The following is a 9411-nucleotide window of genomic DNA, read 5'->3' on the forward strand; positions in this document are numbered from 1 at the left end:
CATTAGATCTGATTATGGGACAGAGTTTGACAATGCCAAATTTGATGAGTTCTATACCGAAAATGCTATCACTTACAATTTCTTAGCACCAAGAATACCTCAACAAAATGGTGTTGTGGAGAGAAAGAATAGAACTCTTGAGGACATGGCAAGAATAATGTTGATTCACAGTGGGATCGCAAAGAACTTCTGGGCAGAAGCTGTCAACATTGCCTGTTATTTGGTGAACAGGTGCATGAGGTCCCTTCTGAACAAAACTCCATATGAACTGTTGAATGGAGGGAAGCCCAAGCTGACACATCTAAGGACTTTTGGGTGTAAATGCTTTGTTCACAACAATAGAAAGGAAGCTCTTGGAAAATTCGATGCCAAAAGTGATGAAGGAATTTTTCTGGGATACTTATCTCAAAGTAAAGCTTACAAAGTGTACAACAAAAGGACTCAATGTGCTGAGGAAAGTATACATGTGATCTTTGATGAATCTCACCTCTCTTGCGAGAAAGACAGACATGTTGATCAAGATGGAGAACCCTTATCTATTCTAGGAGAATTCATTGACATAGCAAATGGAAAAGCAGACATGATAGAGTCATAAAAAGGAATCCAGTGAAGATGACGCAAGTGTACCTCCATCTGTTGAGGAGGAACCTGGTCCCATGATCACACCAACTGAAGCTGAAAATAGAGTTATTGATGCAGTCCAAGGTACTCCACTTGCTAAAGTAAGAAGCAACCAAGAACCTCAGTCAGACATACCTGGGTCTTCTAGCAATGAGATTCAAGTGCCAAATGGGAAGCACAAAAGCTCACATCCTCTTGACAACATAATCACCCCTCTTGACTCAGGATGTAATAACCCAATATTTTAAGAATGAATTTTTAAGTTAATTCTTTAATTATAATTCCTTAGTTATTATATGGAAAATAATAAATATTTATTTTACATATAAGTGCATAGATATATTTATAATTAAAATTAATATTTAGGTATTGAGTATGAAGAATATTATTTGAAATATATATTTGAATAGCATGGCTTAGTTTACAATAGTACATATTAGTTGAGTAATAAAGTGATTCTATAAAATAAATAAATAAAAATTATAGTGAGTGCATAATGGGCTAGGCCCACAGCTTCTTTCGTTGGTCACAATTAAAGACCTAGGTGTAAGAGTCTAGTTGACCATTTTGGGGAATTTGTAGAACTTATACAGACGGGAAGAATAAGAAATGAACAGCGCCAGTTTGGCTGCTATGTGACTTTTTATTTATTGTGATCACTGGTTATGGAATTCTTGACCAAAGGGAATGCCTTGATAGCTCAAGTGATTAGAGAACCAAAAGAAGAAAAGAGGAACTACGAGGAGTTTCGACTATTGTATTACAATGAATTACGAGGTATTAGCACGTTTCTTTTACCTTATGATAATTATTTTTGTGAACAGTTTATCATGACTGACGTTTTATACTTGTGAGGCCTTAGGAATATAAATATAATTTAATAAAGAAAACCTTGCCCTTTAATTATGAAAAAAAAAACTTCTCAAGATGGCATTCCTGGAATTCAATTTCAGAACTTTGTATATGAAATTAGTTTCTGACCTTTGCACACATATGTTGAATTTGTACGATAAATTATGAGCTTTACAACTCTAACTATAGATATCTGTGTATTGATGAATTAGAATGATGGGTTATGATTTCTATCTTTTTAATAATTGTGCAATGATTGAACACATGAAGAGTAATGGTTGATGAGCTTTCAAAATTAGGTGCAAGGTTAGAATGAGAATTCGTCCATAACGTGCATCTAAGACCTATTTGGACGTCTGTTTCGTACTGTATGGTTATTGAAGTTTAAATTGTGATATTAGGATAGTTTTATCATTTAAGTTTATGACCTAGGTGTAAATGTCGAGACTTAGCTTTGAGCTGCAATTAAGAAAATTATGAAATGATCCCAACTAATACAGTTGACATTGTTTATCAATATTTTGTATAGATTGAGGTTATTGGAGGTCATTTGGCCGGTGTTCTAGATGTTGCAAGGTTGAGGAAATTGTCATTAATGAGTTAAGTGAGACTTTAAGCTTTGATGCTTGCTTTTTTAAAACCCGTTTTGAAAATGTGTTTTATCTGCCTGGTTATGTGCTGAAAATAGATAAGCCATACATTACGTTTGAGTACTTAAAATAAAATGATATGACTATCCTCGGGAAAAGAAATTAGTTTGTGCGACTCTATTGACACATAAAGTTGTGTTTGGTAAAGCATAAATTTGAAGAACATGAGCAACAATAATGAGATGACATTGTATATATAAGAATAAAGATAGGGCTTGAGTAATCAGATGTACCAATTGTGGTTCTGAATCGAGGGGTTAGTTTACTCTTGTTGAACAGACTATCGAACATGTGTGGATATAGTTCGGAGCCGTAAACACTTATGGTTATACTAGACAGATATGTTTGGAGACTTTGAAAAATATATATATGTGGGGTGGGGGGGGGGGGATGATTAGTTATTCAGCTAAAGAATCTACTTGCCAGCCTGAGCATGTCGTGATGAAAAAAAAGTATCCTCATTTGTTTGAGATTACATATACATGACTCATTTATGTTTCAAAAAAAATAAATAAGTTGTTTAGCTATATATGTGATTTTTGCGAGTATAGTGACCATAAGGTGACCTTTGATGTGTATATCGGAGTATCGTATTATAGATGTTGTTGGATTGAGTAGATGGACATTCAAGGTGTTATAATTGTGTTGTTTGGACATGTTAGAATTATTGGATAGCTCTAGTTACAAGGAAACTATGTCGGATATTTTGATAGTAAGCCAAATTTTAAAGTCTTAAGAGCAAAGTAGAAGTGATACAAGTCCAAAGGTTTTTCTCTTACGTCAGATATGATTTAGAGTCAAATGTGTGTAAACATGTGGCAGGTGACTTGTAAAGATTTGTTAAGATAAAATTTTGTTTCCCTCTAAATTTAGCATGTTTGAGATCCAAAAATATGCATTATGATCAGGGAACGAGATCTATAAATTTGTTCCTCAATATTTGAACTGTTCATTGTTAAATGTGAGTGTTAGAGGGTTGAAAAGTTTTCGCGAACATGGTTTATTTCAAGAGAAATTGGAAATGGACCATTGTAGACTTTGTGGTTAGTCTACACGTTCATTGAGTAAATTGTGGTCCTAGTTAGGCTCATCAAGATATAGAGCCTAGTTGAGTTAGAATTTCTTAGATAATATACTAGCCTATGGAGCGATATATTCAGTAGATAGTGGAATGGCATAGGTGTCTGTATTTTCATGTGTGACAAAGGTAACAATTTATGGAATATTCACGTAGGGGTATATGAATATGCTTTAGTGCCGCTGTATATGAGAGTATTTGGTAGGGGCGTATGGATGTGTTCCAGCGCTACCGTACATAAGAGCGCTATTTGATAGTGTTCAAATATGTTTCAAAACTACTTTATGTAAAAAAAAAAAAATATGAATGTATTCCATTGTAGGACCATGGTTGTGGCTATTGTTTGTGGTCGAGCTAAGTAAATGTAAGAGGGTATGGATATCCAGTCCCATTACTAGCTGGATAGGTATTGTATAACGTGTGGCTCATGATCAGTTGTTTTTAACCGAGTACATGATGATAGTAGTTTACTAACTCGATATTCAGATCTTGTCATTTTAGGCTTGATGTGGGTGCCAGTGTTTTGCTCTACGTGGTTAGTTGAATATGGTAAGTCACAATTGTTTGGTCCAAATTTGATTAGCAACGCATGAAAGATGTTGCATTGAGCACTGGGGTGGTTTCAATTATTGCAGAGTAGACATAACTCCTATGTTGACAAACAGAGGCGGATCCACGTGGAGGGGCATGTGTCACGTGCACCCATGCTCCCCTCCTTAGGTTGTATATCACATGGATGTTTTTCGGATAAAGTATTTAATTTTTTGCGTGGGAACCCATGGTCAAAAGAGCATTTGGTGTAGTGGTAGCTTTGTGCGTCATTGACCCCTAGGTCCAGTGTTCAAATCTCGCTTCTATATTTTCCATCTCGTATCCATTTTTCTTTTCCTTTTCTATTTCTCTTTTTCGTTCTTTTCTTTTTTGTTCTGTTCAAATTTCATGCCCTATCTTTCTTTTCTTTTCTTTTTTTCCCATACAATTCTTATGTTTTTGGGTTCACCCTTTGATATATCCTTGAATTAAATTTTCATTTTTATTGGATTCTTTTCTGTGTTTTCTTCATTCTATTTTTTAGTTCAATCATTGAGTTTCAAAAACTATAAAATTTAAAATTTAAATCATTTTGAATCTTTTCAATTTCAAGTTTCCTCTTTTTTCATTTACCACTCTCTTTTTTATTAGTTATTTAATTTTAATATATTGAGCTTTAGTACTTGTAACTATAAATAATGATGCTATTATTGATAGTTCTCCAAGGTAAGTTTTAGAGAACCAAATCAAACAGTGGTCGGATAGTGGTGCACCCATCCTTCTGAAATCCTGGATCCGCCTCTGTTGATAAATAAGATCATAAATTGGAGTTCATGAAATGTGAAAAGTTTTTAAGAACATTTTCACTAGAAAGGAGTTACGTGCTTTTGGATCAGATTGGATTAGTGGCGTATAAATTTATTTTGCCTTGGGGACATTGAGTTGTACACCTTATATTTTATGCGTTCATGATGAGACTCATATGATTCAGCTAAAGATCTGGAACTAGGTGAAAATTTGACATAAGAACGAGGTCCCATAACTATTATTGATAGATAAGTACGATAGTTGATGAGGTTGAAGAAGGTTGCTTAAGTGAGAGTGTTATCCTGAACATTCGATAGAGAAAGCTATACAGGAGTGTGAGGGAGATACATGCAGTAGTTGTTTGAGTTGCCAGGTAAAGTGGGGGAGAATGTAATAACCAAATATTTTAAGAATGAATTTTTAAGTTAATTCTTTAATTATAATTCCTTAGTTATTATATGGACAATAATAAATATTTATTTTACATATAAGTGCATAGATATGTTTATAATTAAAATTAATATTTAGGTATTGAGGAATATGAAGAATATTATTTGAAATATATATTTGAATAGCATGGCTTAGTTTACAATAGTACATATTAGTTGAGTAATAAAGTGATTCTATAAAATAAAAATAAAAAAATATAGTGAGTGCATAATGGGCTAGGCCCACAGCTTCTTTCGTTGGTCACAATTAAAGACCTAGGTGTAAGAGTCTAGCTGACCATTTTGGAAATTTGTAGAACTTATACAGACGGGAAGAATAAGAAGTGAACGGCGCCAGTTTGGCTGCTATGTGACTTTTTATTTATTGTTATCGCTGGTTAATGGAATTCTTGACCAAAGAGAATGCCTTGATAGCTCAAGTGATTAGAGAACCAAAAGAAGAAAGGAGGAACTACGAGGAGTTTCGACTATTTTATTACAATGAATTACGAGGTATTAGCATGTTTCTTTTACCTTATGATAATTATTTTTGGGAACAGTTGGTCATGGCTGACATTTTATACTTGTGAGGCCTTAGGAATAGAAATATAATTTAATAAAGAAAACCTTGCCCTTTAATTATGAAAAAAAACTTCTCAAGATGGCATTCCTGGAATTCAATTTCAGAACTTTGTATATGAAATTAGTTTCTGACCTTTGCACACATATGTTGAATTTGTACGATAAAATATGAGCTTTACAACTCTAACTATAGATATCTGTGTATTGATGAATTAGAGTGATGGGTTATGATTTCTATCTTTTTAATAATTGTGCAATGATTGAACACATGAAGAGTAATGGTTGATGAGATTTCAAAATTAGGTGCAAGGTTGGAATGAGAATTCGTCCATAACGTGCATCTAAGACCTATTTGGACGTCTGTTTCGTACTGTATGGTTATTGAAGTTTAAATTGTGATATTAGGATAGTTTTATCCTTTAAGTTTATGACCTAGGTGTAAAATGTCGAGACTTAGCTTTGAGCTGCAATTAAGAAAATTATGAAATGATCCCAACTAATACAGTTGACATTGTTTATCAGTATTTTGTATAGATTGAGGTTATTGGATGTCATTTGGCTGATGTTCTAGATGTTGCAAGGTTGAGGACATTGTCATTAATGAGGTAAGTGAGACTTTAAGCTTTAATACTTGCTTTTCTAAAACCCATTTTAAAAATGTGTTTTCTCTGCCTGGTCCATGTGTTGGGACAAGCGTGCACTTGGAAGAGTCAGTGGTCTTAGACTAGCCGCAAATATATTATTTTATGGAAAAAAAATATTATTTTATAAGTTGTTTGATAGTGTGATACGGCTGTGCGCCATGATAATTAAGTTTGATACGGCTGTGCGCCATGATATTAAGTTTGATACGGCTGTCCGCCATGATGTTGAGTTTGATACGGTTGTGCGCCATGATGTTGAGTTTGATACGGTTGTGCGCCATTATGTTGAGTTTCATACGGCCGTGCGCCATGATGATGAGTTTCATACGGCTGTGCGCCATGATGTTGGGGCATTGTGTATACCTTTGTACATCACCCCAATCATTGTGTATGCTTTGTTACATATTTGAGGCATTGTGGTGCCATTGTGGACTCGTAAGTGCGTTGGTAAATTTTTTTCGCTGCCATTATGATAAGTCCTTAGTGGGTATTCTTGTTGGTTAATTCTTAATAACTCTATTGATACACATATTGAGTTATTGTATAATTATCATATTTACTATATTATTCGTGTTGCAGTGTGTTTGTATTTTCAAACACTTGTTCCAGAGGTATTTAAAGTGACGGGTCGAGGATCTTACTGGGTTATATTTACATATAACTCACTCCTTAACTGCATCTCTATACAGATACCGTTGCGGGAGATAGAGCTAGTGGCTGAAGAGTTTGTTCGAGTGGATCCTATTGCTGAGGTGAGCCAGCGCATTGTTCGTGGAGGCTTTCGTTTCAGACTTACCTCGTGTTAGTTTTTTTTTTTTTCTCTTTGGGGTTTGCAAACCCGTCAATAAACCTCATATTACTCTGTTAGATGCTCCATGGTCTTAGTGTGGGATTTCGGCCAGAGTTTTATTAATTGAGTGATTGTTGGTTTTTCTATCAATTGACTAAGGTATTGGCGATAATTGTTTCCTCTTTAATTATTAATAATACTATTAGGTATGTATTTCTTTTTCTCCCAGTGTTTGTGTAAATGGTTAAATGTTAAAGAAAGGGGTTCGCCTGACAGGTGGTGTTAGCTGGGTGCCAGTCACGTCTAGGGGGTATTTTGCGACGTGACACAGGAGTTCAAACCAGATCAAAAGCAAGAAACTCACTTGCCTTTTTAGCCTTTCTTTCTCAAATAGAGCCCAAAAACATCAAAGAAGCATTGAAAGATGCAGACTGGATCATAGCCATGTAAGAGGAGCTGCATCAATTTGAAAGAAACAAGGTATGGCACCTGGTTCCTCGACATGCAGATCGAACTATCATAGGAACCAGGTGTGTATTCAGGAACAAACTTGATGAGTTTGGAAATACAACAAGAAACAAGGCAATGCTTGTAGTTCAAGGTTACAATCAGGAAGAAGGGATCGATTATGATGAAACATTTGCTCCAGTAGCTCGAATGGAAGGCATTAGAATTCTTATTGCATTTGCATCTCATATGGCGTTCACACTAATCCAAATGGATGTGAAAAGTGCATTTCTAAATGGCTATCTGAAAGAAGAAGTCTATGTCAAGCAGCTTCCTGGTTTTGAGTGTCACGAGCATCCTGAACAAGTGTTCAAACTGGACAAGACATTATACAGGCTAAAGCAGGCTCCCCGAACATGGTATGAGAGGTTGTCAAAATTCCTTTTAGAAAATGAATTTACAAGAGGGAAAATTGACAACACTCTTTTTCGGAAGAAATAAGGGAGGAACATGCTCATTGTTCAGGTATATGTTGATGATATCATCTTTGGAGCCACAACTGACTCTCTATGTGAAGAATTTGCAAGACTCACGGGGAGTGAGTTCGAGATGAGTATGATGGGAGAATTAAATTTCTCCCTAGGACTTCAAGTGAAGCAATCTCAGAAGGGAACACTGATAAGTCAGCAAAAGTACATTAAGGAGTTGCTAAAAAGGTTTGACATGGAATCATCAAAAGTCATCGACACTCCTATTTCCACAGCTACTCGTCTAGACATAGATGAACCTGGTTCCACTGTAAATCAAACCATGTATAAAGGGATCATAGGGTCACTCCTATATCTCACTGCAAGCAGACCATACATCGTCTTCAGTGTGGGTCTTTGTGCAAGATTTCAATCTAATCCGAAAGAATCTCATCTGAAGACTACCAAGAGAATATTGAGATATCTCAAGGGAATGCAGGACCTAGTTCTCTACTATCCCTCAGGTGATAGCTTTGATCTTATTGGGTATGCTGACGCTTATTATGCAGGATATTTGGTGGACATGAAAAGCACATCTAGAATGGCACATTTCCTGGGTTCTTGCTTAATCTCATGGGGTAAAAGGAAGCAGAACTCAGTGGCACTCTCAATTGCAGAAGCAGAATATGTAGCAGCTGCCTCTTGTTGTGCTCAACTAATGTGGATCAAGAAACAATTGGAAGACTTTAGAGTGTTCTCAGATTGTGTGCCTATCTTACGTGATAACACAAGTGCGCTCAATATGGCAAAAAATCCAATTCAATATAAGAGGACCAAACACATTGATGTACGTCATCATTTTCTCAGAGACAATGTTGAAAAGGGCTTATCTGCATGAAATTCTGCAGCACTGAAGATCAAATTGTAGATATATTCACCAAAGACTTGAGTAAAGAATACTTTGAGAAAAAACGTCTGGCACTAGGGTTGATGAAACCCAATTGGGAACCTAGTCCCTCAATGATTGGCTATGAAATAAATGTTCAAGTAAATTTAGCTAAAAAGTGTTTTCTGGCATAGTCTAACTCACCTCTATACCATTACAGGTAGACATGCATGATGATTATAGAGAAAATAGGCAGTTGATGTAGTACGCGCTGGTCAAAAGGGCAAAACTTACAGATGCAAGATTAGTCAGGGAACCTGGTTCTCCTGACACAAGTTAGTAGTTTCTCTGTTCTCTCATGCACAATTTTGAACGGTTAAAAAAAGTGCCACATCATCAGTATGTCAGTTACTTTTTCTTTGCATCCTTTGAACCCAAACGTCTCACCCATTGAGAACCGACCCAACTGCCAAAACTACTGTTCTTTCTTAACCGGCCCCTCATCCATCATAAATACATCTATAACTGTCACAACTCCTCCTATCAAATTTCAAAACCCCATTCCTCTACCTCTCTTCAAACTGCCAAATCTCTTCTCTTCTTCTTACCATGGCTGAAAATCAAACAA

General features: G+C 35.7%; 2 long non-coding RNA genes across 2 annotated transcripts; both read left to right on the forward strand.

Moving 5' to 3' along the window:
* Nucleotides 1–1205: 1205 nt before the first annotated feature.
* On the forward strand, nucleotides 1206–7206 carry LOC104238656 (uncharacterized). Its single transcript, XR_713938.2, has 2 exons — nucleotides 1206–1398; nucleotides 6883–7206. It is a non-coding gene; the product is annotated as an uncharacterized lncRNA (long non-coding RNA).
* LOC138886897 (uncharacterized) lies at nucleotides 5256–6876 on the forward strand. Its single transcript, XR_011405854.1, has 3 exons — nucleotides 5256–5480; nucleotides 6072–6154; nucleotides 6773–6876. It is a non-coding gene; the product is annotated as an uncharacterized lncRNA (long non-coding RNA).
* Nucleotides 7207–9411: the final 2205 nt, after the last annotated feature.

Source organism: Nicotiana sylvestris, chromosome 3 (assembly GCF_000393655.2).
Source record: "Nicotiana sylvestris chromosome 3, ASM39365v2, whole genome shotgun sequence".
Lineage (NCBI taxonomy): Eukaryota > Viridiplantae > Streptophyta > Magnoliopsida > Solanales > Solanaceae > Nicotiana > Nicotiana sylvestris.